The following is a 26,096-nucleotide window of genomic DNA, read 5'->3' on the forward strand; positions in this document are numbered from 1 at the left end:
AATTTTGATTCAGAATACAATGAATCTCTGAACCAATTTCAGGAAAACTGACATCTTAATAATATTGAGCCTTCTGATTTGTGATTATGATATATCCTTCCATTTATTTATTTAGATTTTGCCCAGCTTTTCTCAGCAATATATTGCAACTTTCAATGTAAAAACTGTGAATATCCTGTTAAACTCATTTCTATTTCTGGGTGAAATGGTATCATAATATAGTAACTTTACTTTCAATTATTTGTGAGAGTACATATAAATTTATAGTTTTAAATGTATCCCTCAACCTAAAATATAGCTAAGTTTATATATTCTAATAATTATATGTTAATTAAGATTTTAGATACATATCATGTCATCTCTAAAACTAAGATAATTTTTCTTCTTTGCTTTAAATCTTTAACAAAAGCCCCATTTTCTTACACAGAACACAACCTCCAATTATGAAATAACCTGTGACCAACAATAAGAAAGTAGGAATGGATGAGGAGTGGGACACTTCATGATCTCCAAGCTGGAGAAAGATCTCAGTGTAACACAGGACACCACCATGCAGAGACAGCTGTTCTAGCTAGGCTGTGCAATGACAATTGAACAGAAAAAAAAATATATATATATATATATGCCAATAAATATTAAGACCCTATTTTAAGAAAAAGATAACAAATAAAAAATTACAAGCCTTCCTTGAAAAGGAACCAGCACTAGTTAATAAAAATGTCATGAAATAAAATGCTTGAGTATCAAAAGTTTTGTTCATTTAAATAATATGCTGAAAATTGCCACATATAGGTTGATAAGGGCATTGTATTTAAAACCTAGTAAACCAAATGAGGTTATCATTAACTTTGACAGGGAGATTTTACACTAGAGGAAACGTAAATAATGTATATTTCTTATCATAAGTAAACTTTTTAATACACTGTAGTGTGCTCAGTCATGTCTGATTCTTTGCAACCCCATGGACTATACCATCAGTGGAATTCTACAGGTCAGAATACTGGAGTGGGTAGCCTTTCCCTCCTCCAGGAGATCTTCCCAGCCCAGGGATGAACCCAGGTCCCCGACATTGCAGATTGATTCTTTACCAACTGAGGCACCAGGGAAGCCCAAACTTTTTATATAGTTTCCTCCTATCCAAAGTAAAGGATGTGTTCCTTTATTATAACATTGTGCTGCAGGGCTGGATACTAGGAACCGTGGCAGTAAGTGAAACGGTGTTCAGAGCTAAGGTCCAAAAAGGCAGAAACAGATCTGCCATGAAACTGAGGCTCATGATGATGTACTAACAAGTACCTGGTTTGAGAAAAGCAAGACTGAATAAGTATTGTAATCTGAGTATAATTCAATGTCTGTATAGGTTCCAGGTACCTTCAGTAGTACAAGGTTCAAGGATCTGTCAAGGAATTTGGCCATAGGTAAACATTTGACATGGCTCTATATTTTTCAATGTGAGACCAAATTGTTGATACATGACAGGAAAGTGGATACTCTGGTCTCCACAAAATGTATCTGTATTTATATGTAGCTTTCATAGTTTCACTATGATTAAGGCACAGCATTCAGTGAGTATCTACATATAATCAGCATCAAGGTCATCAATATCCCTCACCCTATTAGCAGAGCTGTAGCAGAAGTAAGGCCTTTATCCCGTCATGTTCTAGTTCTGCCTGAGCTACAATGGAGCCTCTACAGGCTATCTGAGTAGCTCACATTTACTAAGCTATAATTCAGGATATCAAGGACCTGACATTCAATGTTCTTATGTGTCATGTTGAAACACTTGCAGATTTCATCCAATATCTAGCCAGTATCAAGTATGCCAAGTGACCGTCCACATCTGATCACTTGGAGAGCCAGAATCGCAATGCATTCCACACAGCTGAAGTCAATATATACGCAGAGATTTTGAAGTACCAAGTGGGAATCTACGTCAAAACTTTGACACTATATATCTGATAGTAAGTGTACCTGGGTTATTATACATCATATTCAGTTACATGTCTTCCCTGATAGCTCAGTTGGTAAAGAATCTGCCTGCAATGTAGGAGACCCTGGTTTGATTCCTGGGTGGGGAAGATCTGCTGGAGAAGGGATCAGCTACCCACTGCAGTATTCTTGGGCTTCCCTGTAACTCAGCTGGTAAAGAATCCACCTGCAATGTTGGAGACCTGGGTTAAATCCCTGGGTTGGGAAGATCCGTTGGAGAAGGGAAAGGCTACCCACTCCAGTATTCTGGCTTGGAGAATCCCATGGACTGTATAGTCCATGGGGTCACAAAGAGTCAGACAACACTGAACAACTTTCACTTTCATTCAAAGATGCATTGCTGAACTCTGGAAGAATACACAATTTTGTAGAAATACTTTATTACTTCTATTAGTGATAAGTTTCTATTAGTCAGGATCTAGCTATGAAAACATAAACCACTCTAAGAATTTTTAACAGAAGGAATTTAATGCAGGAAATGGTTACAGAGGTGATGGGAAAGACTAAGAAACCAATCAAGAATAGGTGATTGGAAAGGAAACAAAAAGGTATAAGTTTACACAAACCAGTTTAGAGTTGAAAAGAGCTATTATAGATCATGTCCTTTCCAAGAACACTTACTAACATGGACTTAGGGAAACCTAACAGCATTGTTCCTCCTATGAATTTACATAAACACAGTCATTCCACACATTCATACACAGATTCATTCATTCAATCACATAAACAAACATTCGTGTTAAGATCCCGGATAATAGCTGAAGACCTGGGATAATAGCTGAAGACATGAAGATTCCATCTCTTTTTAGCTTTTCCTATGTAAAGGACAGAAATGGTATGGACCTAACAGAAGCAGAAGATATTAAGAAGAGATGGCAAGAATACACAGAGGAACTGTACCAAAAAGATCTTCACGACCCAGATAATCACGTCAGTGTGATCACTGTGACCTAGAGCCAGACATCCTGGAATGTGAAGTCAAGTGGGCCTTAGAAAGCATCACTACAAACAAAGCTAGTGGAGGTGATGGAATTCCAATTGAGCTATTTCAAATCCTGAAAGATGATGCTGTTAAAGGGCTGCACTCAATATGCCAGCAAATTTGGAAAACTCAGCAGTGGCCACAGGCCTGGAAAAGTCAGTTTTCATTCCAATCCCAAAGAAAGGCAATGCCAAAGAATGCTCACACTACCACACAATTGCACTCATCTCACATGCTAGTAAAGTAATGCTCAAAATTCTCCAAGCCAGGCTTCAGCAGTACGTGAACCATGAACTTCCGTTCAAGCTGGTTTTAGAAAAGGCAAAGGAACCAGAGATCAAATTGCCGACATCTGCTGGATCATGAAAAAAGCAAGAGTTCCAGAAAAATATCTATTTCTGCTTTATTGACTATGCCAAAGCCTTTGACTGTGTGGATCACAATAAACTGTGGAATATTCTGAAAGAGATGAGAATACCGGATCACCTGACCTGCCTCTTGAGAAACCTATATGCAGGTCAGGAAGCAACAGTTAGAACTGGACATGGAACAGCAGACTGGTTCCAAATAGGAAAAGGAGTACGTCAGGGCTATATATTGTCACCCTGCTTATTTAACTTATATGCAGAGTACATCATGAGAAATGCTGGGCTGGAGGAAGCACAAGCTGGAATCAAGATTGCTGGGAGAAATCTCAATAACCTCAGAGATGCAGATGACACCACCCTTATGGCAGAAAGTGAAGAGGAACTAAAAACCTTCTTGATGAAAGTGAAAGAGGAGAGTGAAAAAGTTGGCTTAAAGCTCAACATTCAGAAAACTAAGACATGGCATCTGGTCTCATTACTTCATGGCAAATAGATGGGGAAACCATGGAAACAGTGTCAGACTTTACTTTTTGGGGCTCCAAAATCACTGCAGATGGTGATTGCAGCCATGAAATTAAAAGATGCTTACTCCTTGGAAGGAAAGTTATGACCAACCTAGATAACATATTCAAAAGCAGAGACATTACTTTGCCAACAAGGGTCCGTCTAGTCAAGGCTATAGTTTTTCCAGTGGCCATGTATGGATGTGAGAGTTGGAATGTGAAGAAAGCTGAGGGCCAAAAAATAGATGCTTTTGAACTGTGGTGTTGGAGAATACTCTTGGGGGTCCCCTGAACTATAAGAAGATCCAACCAGTCCATCCTAAATGAGATTAGTAGTGGGTGTTCTTTGGAAGGACTGATGCGAAAGCTGAAACTCCAACACTTTGGCCACCTCACGCAAAGAGTTGACTCATTGGAAAAGACTCTGATGCTGGGAGGGATTGGGGGCAGGAGGAGAAGGGGATGACAGAGGATGAGATGGCTGGATGGCATCACCAACTCGATGGACATGAGTTTGAGTGAACTCCGGGAGTTGGTGATGGACAGGGAGGCCTGGCGTGCTGCAATTCATGGCGTCGCAAAGAGTCGGACATGACTGAGGGACTGAATTGAACTGAACTGATGTAAACTTCAAGGCCTTGGAGCTTGGTTGACTCTTCTTTCCCTGCCTGGATCAACTGACCCCATCAACATGGATAGCTTTTTCATTCGATTCTTCAAATATAGAGATTTGCACTTACTACACAGAATGCAACTATTAGTTCATTTTTCTATTTCACTGATGGACTGTCTCCAGTGAAGAATCTGAGTCACATTGGATACTCAGTAAAACTCTCTTTAAGGGAAATGATTAAACAAAAGACTAAAATGTCTTATATCTTTGGCGGCATTTTTAAGATATATAAAAAGCTTTCAGTAGGTATTTATTAGGAGGCTTAAAGTTTCAAAGGAAGAAAGTTGAAGAATATTTCAAAGCATGTTTAAGAACTTTTGGATAGCCAAATAATAACAAAGGCATCACTCCCTGAAGACATCTGAACATGCAAAAACATGCAATTTGTCATGCAGAAAAGTAATTCCTTGACCTTTTTCCAGATCCACTAATAGGGTTGTCTTAACATGTTTCTCAAGTTCTCACAGGCCTGGTCTTTATTCAAAAGCCTTGTGCAGAGGCAAGTATCATTATTTTTACTAGTCCACAATATCTATTATCTACCATATTTTCATCAACCTCTAGCTATATCTCTGTAACTTAAATTGCTTCAAATTCCATTCCTCTCTTTTTTTTACTTTTTTTTTAAATTTTAAAATAAAAAAAATTAAAAGTAATTTAAAAAAATTAATTGTTTTAATTGGAGACTAATTACTTTACAATATTGTGGTGGTCTTTGCCATACATTGACATGCATCAGTCACGGATGTACATATGTCTCCCATCCCAAACTCCTGTTTCTCCTCCCTCCCCTTTCTATCCCTCTGGGTTGTCCCAGTGCAGTAGGTTTGAGTGCCCTGTTTCATGCATCAAACTTGGACTGGTCATCTGTTTCACATATGGTAATATACATGTTTCAATGCTATTCCAGTCCTCTCTTTTTAGCAGGAGAAGTTGCAAAGCTAAAACACTATATTTAAGTAGTCCTTTGTTGCTGGGATCCTCAGTATCATTTAGGCCATGTCAGATAATTTCACTCACATGAGACTTGATGAGCAGAAGAGAGGCAGACGTGATTCTCTATGAGCTGCTGCTGCGTCACTTCAGTCATGTCCAACTCTGTGCGACCCCATAGACGGCAGTCCAACAGGCTCCCCCGTCCCTGGGATTTTCTAGGCAAGAATATTGGAGTGGGTTGCCGTTTCCTTCTCCAATGCATGAAAGTGAAAAGTGAAAGTTAAGTCGCTCAGTCGTGTCCGACTCGTGCAACCCCATGGACTGTAGCCCACCAGGCTCCTCCGTTCATGGGATTTTCCAGGCAAGAGTACTGGAGTGGGTTGCTATTGCCTTCTCTGCCCTATGAGCTACTGGCTGATAACTGCAGTAAGCAATGCTATAGTTTTGCTGCAACAGAATTCACTCACCATTGTACAGCTTCATGACAGGAACATATGCACTGTGCCACAAAATACAAAACCGGGGCAAGTATTCTAAGATATAAGCAAAAAAGCCATGCAGAAAGAAGAGAACATGCAAGTTCTATGAAACAAGGGCAGACAGAGGCCAAAGTTGGTGTGCCTTGTGGAAATGAACAAGGCTGATGATTCACATGAATGTTGTAGTGAGAGAAATACCAAAATACCACTAATTCAGAACACACTTGTATTTATATCTATACATTTTCTAGATTGGAGCATGACTGCTGTCTCCACCCCAGTTTCTTCAAACTTTGGTCATAAATATTTTAGGACTTCCTCATAGTTGCATCCATTTAACTAAGAGATAAATGATTTAAAGTAGTTTGATTTATAACACATTTCTCTCATGGAAATTCAAAATCCATTAACTGTGATCAACTCAGACACAGAAGTTGTAGATTTTAGGCACCCATGTTTTTTTCTTCTGCTATCAAAATTGTGAGGAAAAAGAAAAAACAAAACTTTAATGTGTTTTTTAAACTATGGACTGTTGGATGTTGGAATTATGGGTAGAATTGGAGCAATCAAAGCAAAATGGCATCACAATTCACCCACTGCAATATAACAATATGTGATATATGAAAAGGGTTTTTCCTAACAACACCATGACTTAAATGAAGACTGAAAATAATAAATATTATAACCTGACATTTGGCAATTAAGGGAGATAGTTTTTGGACTCTGAGAATTATTAATTACATTGAAAATGTGCCATAACCTCCCTCCCCGTTTTAAAGAAGAAAGGAAGACACAACATAAAATCTTCAATAGGCTACACAGTGTTAGGATGACATATTGTAATAAGATATAGAGCCTCTCATAAAAAAAAAAATATCAAAAGGAAATAGGAAACTAATTATGAAGCAGTGTTCTGTGGCATTTTCTGTGCTGTGTCATATGAAAAATGCTTGAAAGATGAAGTAAAATGATGTAGTGTGGCAAAGCTAGCAGTTAAATATCCTCACTTTCTCTAGGAGTTGCCTGCCAGTCAAGTTACTGACTGCAAATGAGAATAATGTCTATGGCTAGCAAACCTGACAGAAACATCCTGGCACTTCAATAATGAATATCATAAACTTGTCAAAATAGGAAAATGTTTTCTTGAGTTCCATAGGTCTTAATGACCATAACCCATGCAGTGAGTTTCATACAATGTGGCTTTTAAAAGCATAAATACACTAATGATCTTTCTCTGTGTGGTATAAAGGATATCTGTTAAGTCAGTGTTGTAAAATCTTTAATAATAATTATTCTTAGCATCGGGATGTATGTAGGAGGAAAGTTGTCATATAAATACATTTTTTTTTAAAATAAGAGGTATTTTTTTGTTGTTTCAATCCATCTTTTTTTTTTTTTTTTTTGAGATATTTTTCAACAACTGATGATTCTCGGTGTGTATATTTTCATACCTATGAATTAGGCATTCAAAGCTTCCAGAAGGCTCAGATGCATGAACAATTTATAAACTGATGGACCTTTAGGTCCACTGTGCAGTACAAGACCTGGCTGATTTATGTGGAGTATCCATTCCCATCACCAGAACCTATATGTATGGGCTCTCTCTTGAACTGCTTAGTTTCCTAAAAAGGATTCTAAGCTTGGCCAGGTATGCTTAGAAGGTTTGAGGTGAAGATCAGAAGTTTTATGGTGTAAGACACTTTTTTTTTCTTTTCCTCAGCTTCATCAGTGTTCAATGGGCCCAGGACAGAATTTCTCTTATTCACTTTTCCAAAGAAGCAGATTTCTTTTTTTGACAGAAGTGGAGGAAAGCAGTCCCTTAGCTAGCTAGTGACAGGGTTATCAATTATCTTCATAGATGTTCAAGCAGTCCTCCTTTCAGCATCTCTGCCTTGCACACATTCTTCCAGAGAGATGCATTGGTCCCAAGTCACTGAGCATTTGGAAGGAATTCTCTGGAAGAAACCTATGGGATTCTTGGACTATTCTCCACCTTATCTTGGACACTCATTTAGGCACTTCAGATAGATACAGCAAACCCTATGTCATTTATTATTTGTACATTTACTTTCTTTGGCAAACTTGGTTAGCATTTCTCATCTGTGGTCATTTTTGTTTCCTGTATCTATCTATGAAGATTTAGTCTTTTATATATATATATATATATATATATATATATGTATATATATATATATATGAATTGTGAAAGTTGGATGGGTAGAGATAAATATGTGCATCCTATCACAGCTTATTAAAATTCTGTTATAATATTTATGTTACTGTTAGGTAGTTAGAATAGGAAAATGGAGTCCAGAGTGGTGGTGGCTAAAAGACTAGGAAGGGAAAAGCCTGTGAAAATAAAACAAAGGAAGGTCTGAAGACTGGAATGAGGACCTCAGGTAGAACAAACAGCACTCCTGGCTAGCCCAATTTACACAGGGTAGGCCCAGAGGGAGGGGGAAAAAAACATATAAAAAGAGGAGCCAAAATTGGGCTAGGGACTTCTCTTCACGTCTTTTGGGTCAGCCCACCCTCACACCTCAAGGATGTATTCACCTTTGCTTTATAAATAAAATTGAGCTGTAACACAGAGCTGTAACATTGGTCTGTCTGAGGAAATTACATGGGTCTTTAACACTGGTCCGTCCATCACTTTAAATTTTTGTTGTAACAAGACAAAATCGAGCAAATTACATGCGCCCCCAACATTACTAAAAATATTCTAGACATTTTTCTTTTTAATAACTTAATATGTTAGATTATCAGCTAAACATTTACATTTTCACACATATTCGTGCATAAAAATTCATTCCTTTAAAATGTGTATGTTCAGTTTCCTCCTGAAATTTTGAAATATTTCTTCAGTGTGATATTTTGAATTTGAATTCTCATAATTCTAATATCTTTATTGAGATTTTATCTTATATCAACACAAATTGTTCAGTGACTTCAAACTGATATTCACTTGAATTCTGTTACTTCATCCTGTCCAGCAATTATGTTATTGTCTCTCTCCTTCCTTAAAAACATGTTGCCACCACATCAAAACAGAATCTCAAAAAACAGAAATAAGCTTTCAGACAATCTTATAGTGTTGAAGTCAAATAAACCAGATCATAAGGTAGGAAACACATGCTATAAATCATTTTTTTCGAAATCTCAGTGTGTGATCAATAGAACACAAAATATGTCACTAACTTATAGAATAAGAATTTAGTCATAAAAGCATTGAATTATCATTTACACTCAAGAGTTATTTCAGCTAGAATTGATTTAAACTATTAGCTGCAGCCATGAATTTAAAAGATGCCTACTCCTTGGAAGGAAAGTTATGACCGACCTAGATAGAATATTAAAAAGCAGAGATATTATTTTGCCAACAAAGGTCCATCTAGGAAAGGCTATGGTTTTTCCAGTGGTCGTGTACGGATGTGAGAGTTGGACTGTGAAGAAGGCTGAGCGCCAAAGAATTGATGCTTTTGAACTGTGGTGTTGGAGAAGACTCTTGCAAGTCCCTTGGACTGCAAGAAGATCCATTCAGCCCATCCTAAAGGAGACCAGTCCTGGGTGTTCATTGGAAGGACTGATGCTGAGGCTGAAACTCCAGTACTTTGGCCACCTCATGCGAAGAGTTGACTCATTGGAAAGCACCCTGATGTTGGGAGGGATTGAGGGCAGGAGGAAAAGGGGACGACAGAGGATGAGATGGTTGGATAGCATCACCGACTCAATGGGCGTGAGTTTGAGTGAACTCCAGGAGTTGGTGATGGGCAGGGAGGCCTGGCATGCTGCGATTTTGGGGTCACAAAGAGTCGGACACGACTGAGCGACTGAACTGAACTGAATTCAAGATTACCCTATACATATATACTTATTTTTAAATTTTTATTTATATGCATGTTGATGTATGGCAAAACCAATACAATATTGTAAAGTAAAAAAAATAATAATAATAAAAAAATTAAAAAAAAAGACATCTATAAGGCATTGATATGTATCTCTGGCTTTCACCGATTCATTCCATAATGAAAGTGAAATTTGGCTTTGTGAAGCTTACAATAATCAGTTTGTTTGTTATGAGTATCAAGGAGATTTTTAATAGTATAACTATCTTTTCCTGGAAATGGTGCTGCTAACAGAATCAGTTTTATTCAGGATTTTTATCCAAGGTTTTTATCCTGATAATCATTGTTTTCTTCAAATACCTTAAAAGCCCCAACATATCCCTGACTACAGTTTATTCAAGTGACCTTTCCTACAAACAAGGAACAGTGCCTCTCCAGTTGCAATACGGTATATATTTTCCTTAATGATACCAAATGACTCCATTGTATCCTAATCACATGCTAATATTTATTGTCTATTTCCTCAAAGGCAACTTGAGCCTCAGGAAACTTGACCCTTAGGAAATACAAATCTACATTAAGTCATGATTTTGCTTTCTTTGTGCACAAAATTTGTCTGTCAGTATGGGTATAAAGCTTCACCAGGACATAAAGAGAAGCCACAAAAGAATAAATAGTACATGTTGCAGAATGTAGTCAAATCCTAACAGCACCATAGGATATGATTGCTGATTGGCTTGTTTTCGGTATGTTTCCTAGTGCTTTTGGATCCAGAGAGTACAATCTGCAGCTATAGCTTTCCCAAATGCAGACCTTTCCATGGCCTTCTGGCCTTCTGAGAACAGACCAGCAACATACAACATCCTTAGCAGTTTACTGTTTTTCAGTATACTGGCACTGCTTTATTTTTGAAGAAAAGCATTTTAAAAACAAACTATATTGCAATGAAATAAAATAGAGGGAAAATACAGTACTTACTAGGACATATTAGAAATGTATTGAGGGACCAAGTAAATAGAATATTCAAAAAAATAAAAACAATAAATTTCAGTAAACTTTATTTTGTTCCACTTATGGGTAGAAAAGCATGAGTTTCTTGATGCAGATAAAACAATCTGATATTAAAGATTCATGTGTAGTGGGAGGTATCTAATTGCAACAACAGTTTATGGAATTTGCTTCTTTCTAAATTATCATTGAAGTATAAAGAATTAACATCTCAGATGCTGAACTTATTGAGAAGTACATCTATGTCATGAAATATTTCATGTGGGATCATTGTGAGCCATCCATTTTAGGAAAACTAAGAATTTTCGTTAAGATGAACAGTATTGTTGGCCTTTCTACAGTAGTCCCCCTTCTCCACGGGCTTGCTTTTTGTGCTTTCAGTTACCTGTGATCGACCAAGATTTGAAAATAGTAAATGTAAAATTCCAGAAATAAGCAATTTATAAGTTTTAAATCACAGGCCATTTTGAGTAGCATGATGAATCTCACACCATCCCACCCTGTTGCTCCCAGGATGTGAATCATCCCTCTGTCCAGTGTATCCATGCTGAATATGCTACCCACCCATTAGTCACTTAGTGGCTGTCTCAGTCATCAGATCACCTTCCAAGTTTCACAGTCAGTGCTTGTGTTCAAGTAACCCTTATTTTACTTAATTATGGCCCTGGAGCACATGAGTAGTGATGTCGGGAACTCAGATGTTCTCTCACTGTGCTTCATTCATAAATTAAACTGCATCATAGGTTTGTATGCATAAGAGAAAAACACAGGACATGTAGCATCTGGTACAGTCATCCATTTCAAGCATCCACTGGGGGTACTGGAATATATTCCCTGCAGACAAAGGGGGTTTCTATATTTTATTTGAGTGTAGATTCCTATTTCCAGCTAAATCTTTGACCCTGTAGAGAGAAAATTAGATGATAAATAGGTAGGTAAATAGAAGGTATTTGGAAGGGAGCAAATCATTAAAAGAAAAACAAATGATAACAATACAATAAGTATAATACTAAAATTACTTTTGTATACTTCCTGTGTTCAGGTATGCATGTATTTATTGATTTATATCCACTGTAGCTAAGATGCTATATAAAAAGCATGAAATTTGGACAGACTTCTATTTACTTCCTTCCTTTATCTACCTAACTTTTTTTTTTTTTTTTTACCATGCCATGGAGCATGTAAGATCTTAGCAGTGGGATCTTAGTTCCCTGACCAGACTGACCAGAGGTAGAACCCATGCCCCATGCATTGGGAGCTCAGAGTCTTAACCTTTGGACCACTAGTGAAGTCTCCCTAATATCTTTAACATAGTTAATGTATATTGTAATCAACCTATTCCATGCCAAAAGTAGTCTTTCTTTGAGTATCTAATAGTCTTATGACTTTGCTTCTGAAGATTCTGTTTTTACTCACGCAATCATTGGGGAATACTATAATAGATAAAGCATGAACAAAGTTTAAGAATATCCATTAATATAAATCTCTAAAATGAACCAGTCCCTAAGTAGTGCTAGTCATATTCTCAACTACCTCTTACTAAATTGATGTGTAATGAAATATTGAAAGTCTCTACATATATTCCACATCAATTATAAATTTACTTATGTTAGGAAAAATCTAGATACTTTAAAAGCAGGAAAATAAGAAGGATCATCTTTTACATTTTTACACTGTACATCATACAATGAATTGTATAAACATGTTTAACTGTAATTAAATGAAGAACCAATAAGAAACAAAACCATGTTTTTAGTTATTAGTAGTGCATAAGGAATTCTTCTAATAGAATTTTAAACTTTCCTCTCAAGTTGTTTCAAATTAATAGGTCATTAAAACAGGGCCCTGTAAAAGAAAATTCATCTGACTTTACCTCACTGCTTATTATAAGATAGCCAACTTAAAAAAAATAAATAAATAACATGGAGTAAATTCTGGATAAAGTTAAATGTATAGACTGAAAAAATACTCTATACTAAAGAAATGCACTGTGTTACCATAATGTGTTAAACATTGTTACTTATCATTTGTTGCAGCCACACAAAAGGCATAAAGAAGACAAGTCCTTGCCCTGGAGGCCTACACTCTTAGAAAGTAAGTTTAGCAGGTAAAGTAGCTGAGAAAAAGAATCACTCCATATGAAACATTTATCCCTAGTCTCCTTTTATCTTACCATCTGTTAAAACAGCAATCTGAAATGTAGCCCTGCTTTAGAAGAATAATCAGTTAGCTTGAGACCTTGATACTGTGAGTATTGGAAGTTTGTATTTTGTGAAAAGGGTATCCTTGGGTACAAAGAAGCACTGGTGAGCCATTCTTTCAGAAGGCAAGATTTTATGTTATTAAATTATTTTCTATAACTTTGAATGACTTGGAAATACACAATTGATCACTGTGGCTGTTATACTTGAGTTTCAGTGGAGATATGAAAACTAAATATAACTGCATATATTGCACCTAGAGAAAATAATACTGGAAATTGCTAGTGAGACCAGAAGTCAGTAAGAAATGAAAAACAAAGCAAAACAAAAAACTTTCAAGGAGAAAGTGACACTTGAAGAAAAGAAACTGACATATAACAGACTGACCTCCGTGTTCAAAGGATAATTTTGAGGTGAAATGGGAAATAAATTTGGAATACAAAACAGAATAATAGTTTGGGGGATCTAGAACCAAGACAGTGAGATTATGGGCAACTCCTGTCACTCTTCTCATTCTCAGGAAAAAGGATAAGTAATATTTTTAAAGTGGTAATTTTTAGAGCTCAGTTCAGTTCAGTTCAGTTCAGTCGCTCAGTTGTGTCCGACTCTTCGCGACCCCATGAATTGCAGCATGCCAAGCCTTCCTGTCCATCACTAACTTCTGGAATTCACCCAAACTCATGTACATGGAGTTGGTGATGCCATCCAGCAATCTCATCCTCTCTCGTCCCCTTCTCCTCCTGCCCCCAATCCCTCCCAGCATCAGGGTCTTTTCCAATGAGTCAACTCTTCACATGAGGTGGCCAAAGTATTGGAGTTTCAGCCTCAGCATCAGTCCTTCCAATGAACACCCAGGACTGGTCTCCTTTATTTTTTTTTATTTTTTTATTTTTTTTTTGTTTGTTTGTTTTACTTCTTTTTTTTTTCCAACTACAATTTTATTTTATTTTTAAACTTTACAAAATTGTATTAGTTTTGTCAAATATCAAAATGAATCTGCCACAGGTATACATGTGTTCCCCATCCTGAACCCTCCTCCCTCCTCCCTCCCCATAGCATCCCTCAGGGTCATCCCAGTGCACTAGCCCCAAGCATCCAGTATCGTGCATTGAACCTGGACTGGTAACTCGTTTCATACATGATATTTTACATGTTTCAATGCCATTCTCCCAAATCTTCCCACCCTCTCCCTCTCCCACAGAGTCCATAAGACTGTTCTATACATCACTGTCTCTTTTGCTGTCTCGTACACAGGGTTATTGTTACCATCTTTCTAAATTCCATATATATGTGTTAGTATACTCTATTGGTGTTTTTCTTTCTGGCTTACTTCACTCTGTATAATAGGCTCCAGTTTCATCCACCTCATTAGAACTGATTCAAATGTATTCTTTTTAATGGCTGAGTAATACTCCATTGTGTATATGTACCACCGCTTTCTTATCCATTCATCTGCTGATGGACATCTAGGTTGCTTCCATGTCCTGGCTATTATAAACAGTGCTGCGATGAACATTGGGGTACACGTGTCTCTTTCCCTTCTGGTTTCCTCAGTGTGTATGCCCAGCAGTGGGATTGCTGGATCATAAGGCAGTTCTATTTCCAGTTTTTTAAGGAATCTCCACACTGTTCTCCATAGTGGCTGTACTAGTTTGCATTCCCACCGACAGTGTAAGAGGGTTCCCTTTTCTCCACACCCTCTCCAGCATGTATTACTTGTAGACTTTTGGATCACAGCCATTCTGACTGGTGTAAAATGGTACCTCATAGTGGTTTTGATTTGCATTTCTCTGATAATGAGTGATGTTGAGCATCTTTTCATGTGTTTGTTAGCCATCTGTATGTCTTCTTGGGAGAAATGTCTGTTTAGTTCTTTGGCCCATTTTTTGATTGGGTCATTTATTTTTCTGGAGTTGAGCTGTAGGAGTTGCTTGTATATTTTTGAGATTAGTTGTTTGTCAGTTGCTTCATTTGCTATTATTGTCTCCTTTAGGATGGACTTGTTGAATCTCTTTGCAGTCCAAGGGACTCTCGAGAGTCTCCTCCAGCACCACAGTTCAAAAGCATCAATTCTTCGGCACTAATAGATATTACTTGAGTGTAACAACTCTTTTTGTATTATTGTATATTCTTGTATTATTTGTATATTCTTGTATTATTGTATATTCTTTTAGGTAAATTTGAATGGAGTTAGATTAATTTTATTTTAGCACAATTTTAATGATAAGAAAGGAAAAGAGTCTATGGCTAAAACAGAGCAATATAAGTCATGCTCAAATAGAGATATATAATGTATTCACTCCACTCAAAACTCAAAAACACACAGAAGCATGCAAGTTACATAACTAGAGATAAACTGAATTAATATGTGAAAGTATAATATATATAAATAAAATACATTATTGAAATAGATTAGGATATACACAGCCTGTTCCTATAACAAGTCTGTGTACTATATTAGTAAGACTTTTCTGAGACAGGTAAGCCTATTTGCAAAGCTCAGTCATTTATTACTCTTATGTATTTATTTTTGTAATTACTTAACATGGGAATTGCACTAGATAATATTCAGTAAGGCCCATTCTAGTGCCAACATATTCATGTATATAAATATCTTGCATTATTTCCTTGTTTTGTATTGTATATTTTGCCTTTCAGCTTGATTTTTTAGGTTTTTAATATTCATGGACTATAAATTCTGGTTACTTTTCTTTGCCTATAATATAGAGGTACATGACTTTCACACGTCTTCTCCCATGGTTAATTATAGACAACAATATTATCATCAATTAATTAAAAAGTACCTACAAGCCTCTCCTAGTTATCTGACACTATATCAGGTTCTGGAGTTTTGAAAAAAGTTGCAAAGCCTATACTCTTGTGGAACATATTTTATACAAGGAGAAATAGACAAAAAACAAACACAAGTACACGTTTTTACACAAGTCTGATGTAAAGCTAATTTAGAAATCAAACTGTGATGTATGGTTTATAGGAAACAACACAAGATTTTGTTAAAAATAAGAGTGGTGGAGGGCAAGGGGAGTCTACATATACAAGACAGCTATGGAAGGTCTCTCTGAGGTGTAAAAACTAAAAGATGAGGAGGCTCAATCATACATGTAAATAGAGAAAGAACTCTGGTGTAATAAAGAAACCAAGGAGCTACAGATTTGAGAGTTGAGGAGAATTGTATATGATGACTTTGGAAAGAGCATGATGAAAATGTCTCAATGTCCTCCAAAGCTTTCATTTCTGCATTTTTTCCCCAAATATCTCTTTATGTTTTGCTTTCAAATTCACCCCTCCTCAAACTTGCCATGGAAGTTAAAAGGATTACCCCACCTTGACCTCTGAGGTAGGCCAAGAACATCTTCAACCAAACATTAAATTGAGTTCGCTTGTTCACATTGACTTTGTCAGGAAGTTTACAACTTGATTCATGCCAATGACAGAGAAAGCATCACAGAGTATCACAGAAAATGTAAGAGACTCTCTTTTCCCTACATGATGCTTGTTGTTTGTGACAAATAATATAATTGTATCAGATGAGGAAAGTGGGAGCAAACTTATTTTGAAGAACTATATTACCTTGGACAAAATAAATAAATATAATATAGCTCAGTGTATTTAAAAGCCCAGTTAATACTGATTAACTTTAAAACGTTTTATATTGACCATTTGAGAATAAACAGCATAACAGTATAATTGTTCTGGTAAACATTCATGTGTGCATGCTAAGTCACTTCAGTCATATCCAACTCTTTGTGACCCCATGGACTGCAGCCTGCCAGGCTCCTTTGTCCATGGGATTCTCCAGGCAAGAATACTGGAGTAGGTTGCCATGCCCTCCTCCAGGGGCTCTACCCAGCCCAGTGATGGTCCTGTGTCTCTTACATCACCTGCATTGGCAAGTAGGTTCTCTAACACTAGCACCATCTGGGAAGTCTGGTAAACATTCATATATTTAGTCAATTGCTTTAGCCTGCCTTTACTACCTAGTCTGATATTTTTCATACAATGGTGCAGTTTTCAACCTGAAATCATGTTTGTCATATATACAATGGAATATTACTTAGTCATAAAAAGGAACAAATTAGGTCACCTGTAGAAATGTGGGTGGAAATAGAATGTGTCATACAGCATGGAATAAATAAGAAAGAGAAAAACAAATATCACACATTAATAAATATGTGTTGAATCTATAAAAATCTAGTTCCAGGGCAGGAATAGAGACACAGACATTGAGAATGGATGTCAGGAGACAGTGAAGGAAAGGAAATTGTGATGAATTGTGGGATGAATTGTGAGTTTAGGTTTGACATAAATACGCTACCATATGTAAAATAGAGTAACCTGCTATAACACACAGAGAGCTCAGCTCAGTGCTCCCTGACCTAGATGGGTGGGATGAAGACAGTACAAGGGAGTTCAAAGAGAAGGTGGGTATATGTATACATATAGCTGATTTACTTCATTGGACAGCAGAAACTAAAAAAAAAAAGTCTTTTGTTATCTCATTTTAGTTTTTTTTTTTTTTTCCTTTTCCTTCTTTTTTTCTGTGAAAAATACCATCAGAATTTAGAAAGAGATTCCATCAATTCTGTAGATTACTTTGACAGTACGGGCATTTAACAATATTAATTCTTCTGGAATCAAGGTTGCCAGGAGAAATAACCTCAGATATGCAGATGATACTACTCTAATGGCAGAAAGAGAAGAGGAACTAAACAACCTCTTGATGAGGATAAAAGAAGACAGCAAATAAGATGGATTAAAACTCAGCATTCAAAAAAGTAAGATCCTGGCATCTAGTCCCATCACTTCATGGCAAATGCCTGGGAAAAAAGTGAAAGCAGTGACAGATTTTATTTTCTTGGGCTCCAAAATCACTGTGGACAGTGACTTCAGCCATGAAATTAAAAGACTCTTGCTCCTTGGAAGAAAAGCTATGACAAACTTAGACAATGTATTAAAAAGCAGAAACATCTGTTTGCCCACAAAGGTCCATCTAGCCAAAGCTATGGTTTTTCAGTAGTCATGTATGGATGTGAAAGCTGGACCATAAAGGAGGTTGAGCACCAAAGAATTGATGCTTTAGAACTGTGGTGCAGGAGAAGACTCTTGAGAGTCCTTTGAACTGCAAGCAGATCAAAACAGTCAATCCTAAAGGAAATCTACCCTGAATAGGCACTAGAAGGACTGAAGCTGAAGCTCCAATACTTTGGTCACCTGATGGGAAGAGCTGACTCACTGGAAAAGACCCTGATGTTAGAAAAGACTTAGGGGAGGAAGAGTAGGGGGCAACAGAGGATGAGATGATTGGATGGCATCACCAACTCAATGGACATGAGTTTGAGAAAATTCCAGAAGATAGTGAAGGACTGGAAAGCCTGGTGTGCTGCAGTCCATGGGGTCACAAATAGTTGACATGATTTAGTGACTGAACAAATTCTTCCTATGGACTCAAAATATCTTTTATTTCTTTTTACTTCAATTATTTTCATCTATGTCTTACAATTTTCATTGTACAGATCTTTCATTTTGTTAGTGAACTTATTCCTAAGTATCTACTTTATCTTATTTTATTTTTTGATGTTATTGTATTATAATGGGAATGTTTTCTTAATATCTTTTTCCAATAGTTGTTGTTAGTATGTAGAAACACAACTAATTTTGTATCCTATAATAAATAAATTTGTGTACTAGCTCTAATATCTTTTGGTGGAGAACTTAGGGTTTTCTACAAATAAGATCATGCCATCTGAAATCAGATACAATTTGTATTCTTCCTTTAAAATATATGTGTCTTTCATTTATTTTTCATGCCTAATTGCTCTGGCTAGGACTCTTAAGTATTGTGTTGAGTAGAAGTGATGAGACTGGGTAAACCTGAGTTGTTCCAGAACTTGAAAAGAAAATTTTCTGCTTTTCGCCATTGAGTAAGATATCACACGGTATACTTGACATATAGAGCTTTTATTATGAGAAGGTATATTCCTTCTACACTTAATTTGTTGAGAGTTTGTCATGAAAAGATGCTAAATTTTTTCAAATATAGTTTTTTTCTTTTTCTACCCAGATGATCATGTAATTTTTGTCCTTCATTCTATTAATGTGGTGTTCACAAATACTGATTTGCATATGTTGAACTATCCTTGCACCCTAGGGATTAATCTCATTAGATATTTCTGCATTATCCTTTAAATGTGCTGTTGAATTCAGCTTGCTATATTTTGCTGAGAATTTTCACATATATGGTTACCAGGGATATTATTTTCTTGCAGTGCCTCATAGGGCTTTGGTATCAGGGTATTCTGGCCTTGTAAAATAAGTTTCAGTCTGTTGCCTGTGACACAGGCACACATTACTCCTCCAAGGTCACTCTATGAGTGGAACTAGAGCCACAGTCAAGGCCAAACATGGATGTAGATGAGTCTACAGGGGAATGGGGCTCTTTCTGGGCCTGTAGCCAGGACCATAGTAAGTCTGCCACCAGGGCATGGTGTGTCTTCTCAAAGTATTTCTCTTCAGTCTTGGGCTTCATGAGGGTTTCAGAACCTCCTATTTGGATCCCAATGCTCATACAAAGGCATTTTTATCCACAGGTAGCTGGAGAGACACAAGTGAGATACTGCCTGTTATATTATCTTACTGACCAAACCCCTCCTTTACTAAAATTTTTCAATAAATCCATTTCTAGCAAGGACTATGTTACTATAGTAACATATTGTAATAATGTGTCTATGTGCCTATCTTGGTGGATATCATTTTATATATGATTTGAAAACTTAGTATGCAGCATATACTATAAACACAAAATACAATTTCAGTTAAAAAAATGCTTAATGCTATCAAAAGCTATTTGTGTGTGCATGCTCAGTTGCTTCAGTTGTGTCCAACTCTGCAACCCAATAGACTGTATCCCACTGGGTTCTTCTGTCCGTGGGATTCTCTAGGCAAGAATATGGAGTGGGTTGCCATGCCCTCCTCTAGGGGATCTTCCTGACCCTAGGGATCAAATCCACATCTCCCTGCATCTCCTGCATTGCAGGTGGATTCTTTACCCATGGTGCCACCTGGAAAGACCAAAACCTACCTACTTGGTTTATAGCATAAACAATACTCAAAGTTGAAGAAGTATATGCATGCAAATTACCAACAAGGTTAGAGTTTATCATTACTATGATTTAAGACTGAAACAAAGGTTCTGGGGCAATAAGACAAAAGAGGTATAATAGTAAATATGCTTTTAAAAATGAATATCAAAAGCCATAAAAGGGAGAAACAAATGAAAAGCAACTCAACTATTACTAATACTAAATAATCTACTTAATACAACTGTGAAAATAATGTATAATAGACAGCATCAGTTCAGTTCAGTTGTTCAGTCATGTCCGACTCTTTGCAACAATGGACTGCAGCATGCCAGGCCTCCCTGTCCATCACCAACTCCCAGAGTTTATTCAAATTCATCTCCATTGAGTCGGTGATACCATCCAACCATGTCAGCCTGTTGTCCTCTTCTCCTCCCGCTTGCAATCTTTCCCAGTACCAGGCTCTTTTCAAATGAGTCAGTTCTTTGTATAAGGTAGCCAAAGTATTGGAGTTTCAGCTTCAACATCAGTCCTTCCATTGAACACTCAGGACTGATTTTCTTTAGGATAAACTGGTGGGATCGCCTTACAGTCCAAGGGACTCTCAAGAGTCTTCTCCAACACCACAGTTCAAAAGCATCAATTCTTCAGCACTCAGCTTTCTTTATAGTCCAACTCTCACATCCATAAAAGACTACTGGAAAAGCCATAGTTTTGACATTTCTTGGCAAAGTAATGTCTCTGCTTTTTAATATGCTATCTAGGTTGCTCATAACTTTTCTTCCAAGGAGCAAGCGTCTTTAATTTCATGGCCACAGTCAGCATCTGCAGTGATTTCGGAGCCCCCAAAAAATAAAGTCTGCCACTGTTTCAACTGTTTCTCCATCTATTCGCCATGAAGTGATGGGACCAGATAACATGATCTTAGTTTTCTGAATGTTGAGCCTTAAGCCAACTTTTTCACTCTCCTCTTTCACTTTCATCAAGAGGTTCTTTAGCCCTTCTTCTCTCTCAGCCATAAGGGTGGTGTCATCTGCATATATGAGGTTAATGATATTTCTCCCGGCAATCTTGATCCCAGCTTGTGTTTCTTCCAGCTCAGCGTTTCTCATGATGTACTCTGCGTATAAGCTATACATAATAGATAGCATTCAGTTCAGTTCAGTTCAGTCTCTCAGTCGTGTCTGACTCTTTGTGACCCCAAGAATCACAGCACGCCAGGTCTCCCTGTCCATCACCAACTCCTGGAGTTCACTCAGACTCACGTCCATCAAGTCAGTGATGCCATCTAGCCATCTCATCCTCTGTCGTCCCCTTCTCCTCATGCTCCCAATCCCTCCCAGTATCAGGGTCTTTTCCAATGAGTCAGCTCTTCACATGAGGTGACCAAAGTATTGGAGTTTCAGCTTTAGCATCAGTCCTTCCAATGAACACCCAGGACTGATCTCCTTTAGAATGGACTGATGGGATCTCCTTGCAGTCCAAGGGACTCTCAAGAGTCTTCTCCAACACCACAGTTCAAAAGTGTTAATTTTTTGGTGCTCAGCCTTCTTCACAGTCCAACTCTCACATCCATACATGACCACTGGAAAAACCATAGCCTTGACTAGATGGACCTTTGTTGGCAAAGTAATGTCTCTGCTTTTGAATATGCTATCTAGGTTGGTCATAACTTTCCTTCCAAAGCACAAACGTCTTTTAATTTCATGGCTGCAGTCACCATCTGCAGTGATTTTGGAGCCCCCAAAAATAAAGTCTGACACTGTTTCCACTGTTTCCCCATCTATTTCCCATGAACTGATGGGACCAGATGCCATGATCTTCATTTTCTGAATGTTGAGTTTTAAGCCAACTTTTTCACTCTTGTCTTTCACTTTCATCAAGAGGTTCTTTAGCTCTTCTTCTCTCTCAGCCATAAGGGTGGTGTCATCTGCATCTCTGAGGTTACTGAGATTTCTCCCAGCAATCTTGATTCCAGCTTGTGCTTCTTCCAGCCCAGCATTTCTTATGTTGTACTCTGCATATAAGTTAAATAAGCAGGGTGACAATATACAGCCTTGTGTATTCCTTTTCCTATTTGTAACCAGTCTGTTGTTCCATGTCCAGTTCTAACTGTTGCTTCCTGACCTGCATATAGGTTTCTCCAGAGGCATGTCAGGTGGTCTGGTATGCCCATCTCTTTCAGAATTTTCCACAGTTTATTGTGATTCACGCAGTCAAAAGCTTTGGCATAGTCCATAAGATACAACAAATCTAAACAGTGCTTTGAAAGGGTATGTCATATCCAAAGATTACTCTACCAATATTCAAGTTTGATTGGACTACTTTTTCTGCAATGGGACAACTTGTATTTGCCACTTCAGAGACTTCTCTATCTTCCAATTACCTATTCTAGGCCTAGGAGGCTGACCTCTATTACTGTCATGAACCTTGTTTTGTACACTCTGGGTCCCCTTTGTATCCACCTAATGGAAGAGGTTGACAGCAGAATCAAGTGTACTTATTTCTTGATTCTTTTCTCTAGGACTGAAATTTTAGCAGGAGCCATCCTTTTTCCAAGGGCTACAACTCTTGGTAAAGGATCTATTTTGTAGACTTGAATTTTTCCCAGGTTCCCATAATACAGTTCTTTTTACCTTCCACCTATGTGTGGTAATGAAGTTCCTTGGTTTTTAGTCCCCTGGGCCCCAGTAATCTTGGTTTGTTCCTTTAAGTCTAACCACAAATCTATGTATCAAATTTTTGTTTATTTTCAATGATCTTACAAAATTATTAATATATGCATGTACTCTACTTATTCTTCAGGGGTTTCTATTTACGTTTTTCACTGGATTAAGTCCTTTTATCTCTAATTAAAATTATTAATATAAAAATGTTTTAATTTCTTAATTATTTAAAATCTCACTGTCTTACATTTATGTTTTCCTTTTTTAAATAATTATTTTTTTCATACTTAGTTCCTTTAAATGTCTGTTTAGTTTCATGTATATAGGTTTTATGATAAAATATTCTCATTTTACTGATAAGTTATACTCTGTGATTTTGCTTCATACCACTATATGTTCATATTTCTTCCATTTTAAAGATTATTTTGTCATGTTTTCTAACTTATTGAGTTAATGTCTTTGCTAAGTTATTTTCAGCTTTTCATATTTTTCAATAAAGATATTTAAGTGTTTAAATTTCCACACAAGCTCTGCAATAAAGTTTGATTAATCTCAAAAAATTTAACATTTGCTTTAATTTCATTTTTGTATTAAATATATGTTTTGCTTTTGCCTGTTTCTTGCACTAAATATCTGAGCAGGAAAATTTGGTTGTTTGGCTATCCCTCTTTTGTTAATTCCAATACTAGTGAATTGTAATCAGAAATGTGTAGTCACAAGATTTTTCATGTTTGCAGCTTAAAGGTTTATCTTCATGATCAAATGTATGGTTTTTGTTGGGGTTTCTTGTACGTTTGCAAGTTCAAGCTTTGCATTTGTCTTCTATTAATAAGTCTTATTTATTTTAGGTTTGCTTGAAGTGTTTCTAAAGATTTAAAATTATCACCTTCTAAATCTATTTTTGACCTTCCTACATTTTGTTCAAGAAATCAAATATTCATTAACATTTTCTTACTCAGTTTATACATTTCATATGAGTTTTTTATTCATTGAGTGGAAATTTTCACACTGCACTTCACAATCTTTTCATGGTTTGATCATGAGTAGCAAAATGGCCTAAATTAAACATTGCAGTTCTTTCAAAATGGTACTACTAAATAAGAACTTATGAGAAGATAAAAATTGAAACTAAGAAAACTTAAGAAAATTGAGAAATTAGTTTGCGATACAAGAAACTGTTAAATAAAAATCAGTTCTAGTGCAGTCACAGTATGTGCAGTCCTCTATAAATGACCAATGATGTTATTCTGTCATTATTCAGTAACTATGAACTTTGAGTCTGTTTCCTAGGAATTAAGATGAATTTGTTTTGACATGAACACAAGGGCCTATTCAAGTTCTGCAATGCATAGCTCTCATTTTGGGCTTAGACAAGATTTTGTCATCTATGGCCATGCCTTGCTTTGTCATGGCACAACAGACCGGTACTTTTGTTCAAATATATTTCTGCATGATTCACACTAGTACATGAAAGGATTATAGAATCATAACAGAAATGAAGGGATTTTTAAAAGGCAATACTTTAGATGACATGAAATGACAATATAAAAGACAGTTATATAAGAAACACTTCAATATTAAAGAAACAATGTTCCTAACTCAAAGCCATATAGAAATAGAAATTTATCTCACATAGGCATGTATCTATGTGTGTGTATATATGTATATGATATGTATTTTTTTAATCTGAAAGAAATGTATCCAGAGCACTAGATGTTGCCTAATATTCTCAGAAGAAACAACTGTGGATAAACTAAAAGAACTTGCAATTTTACTCAGCTTTGCATCTATTTCAAACTTACAAATCTGAGAAACTTCTGGTCCAAATGAAGAGTATAGATGAGAAGGAGTGGCGTCTGTGAGAGAGTACAATGATTCACATAATTTTCTAGGAGTCTTGAGTAAAGGCATAGAATATGGAGCCTTTATATGAATGTCATTTATCAGTCATTTCACCCAAGCCATGACCTATTTCACCGTCAGGGGGATTTCAAAATGGCTTTTTCTGAGAAGAACTACACGGTGTCTACTTGGAATGATAATTTTGTCTCTCTTTTAAAGCCGCTTGGTGTGATTTTACTGGAAAAAATATACTTGGTAGATTTTAATGAAAGTGTCAACAAAGGGCTCATCTTCTTCTAGTAATAGATTGTCACACATTTTCTGATGTAGATTGGCCCTTAGAGGCACCGGTACCCTATGGCAGTCAATCGCTGGGTCTCCTGGGAGGAGAAACAGGCACTTGGCGTCAGCTCGGAGGCAGCCAGCAGCTTACGGGCTGGTGCTCCGAGCACTCTCACTGGTGATGCAGACGCTCTGCTATTTCCGAACAAAGGAGGCCGGACCAGGTGCCACCCAGTGTGCGTGCACTCAGGGATAAAGGTGCAAGGTTCGGCCTCATGGGATCCATTACTGTCCACTTTGGTGGGGCAGCCAGTCGATTTTGTGAAGGAACGTAAGTGTTGTTTGATGTTGACTCCCCGCTTCCACGGTGTACTCTGCCAAAAAATGTGGAAGACCTGGCAGAGTAGGAAACAGGATCACCAAGCAACTGGCTTCCGCAGGCCCAGAGCCGCTCTCAGACAAGGCGCTGCCTTGAGGCCTCTGGACCTTTCCGCAGACAGACTTGGACTGGAGAAATGATGCTGGGGTCCTGGGCTCTTCAGGCCCCCTAGGTGCAAGGCATTGTCCTGGAGGTGGGAGACACAGTGTCATGGACGGAAACTGATGGTGTTCTCCCAGTCCCTCTGGGCCAGCCTGACACTGTAGGCGAGATCGCTGGTCATGGTGTTGTGTTTCGCGACATGCTCATCTCTTTGCACCGTCAGTATAGTGCAGGATTTCCTTCCTCCTGAAGGCAGTCAGGTGCCCAGGTGCATAGTGTATATTAACTGACCTCAATGCTTCACTTCCTCCTCCAGCTACTGGCTCAGCAGCACGTGGGGCTCGGTGCATTCAGCAGGGACAGCGCCATGGTGTTCATGTCCCTCTTGTCACCGTTCCCTAGGCTCTCATAGCTCCACTCTCTGCACCTTTTAGGAATAGTCATTTAAATAGAGACACAGTTCCAGCCTTCTGGGTCTTCTCACCTCCTCATCTGCGTCTGCACACGTGGCCGCAAGTCAAAGCTGATTGAAATTAGCATAAATTGTATTCATCAAATTGATACATTAACCGTGTCTCAATTCAGCGTTTTATCCTAGTGGTAGAGAGGATTTAAAGCTTGTTTTTTTTTTATTATTTATTTTTTAATTGAAGGATAATTGCCTTACAGAATTCTGTTGTTTTCTGTCAAACCTCAACATGAATCATCCATAGGTATACATATATTCCCTCCCTTTTGAACTTC

The 26,096-nt window shown here is 37.3% G+C and overlaps 1 pseudogene; it reads right to left on the reverse strand.

Annotated features, from left to right (window-relative positions):
* Positions 1–19,531, reverse strand: part of LOC113898715 — a 77,107-nt pseudogene extending 57,576 nt beyond the window's left edge.
* Positions 19,532–26,096: the final 6,565 nt, after the last annotated feature.

Source organism: Bos indicus x Bos taurus, chromosome 9, assembly GCF_003369695.1.
Source record: "Bos indicus x Bos taurus breed Angus x Brahman F1 hybrid chromosome 9, Bos_hybrid_MaternalHap_v2.0, whole genome shotgun sequence".
Taxonomy (NCBI): domain Eukaryota; kingdom Metazoa; phylum Chordata; class Mammalia; order Artiodactyla; family Bovidae; genus Bos; species Bos indicus x Bos taurus.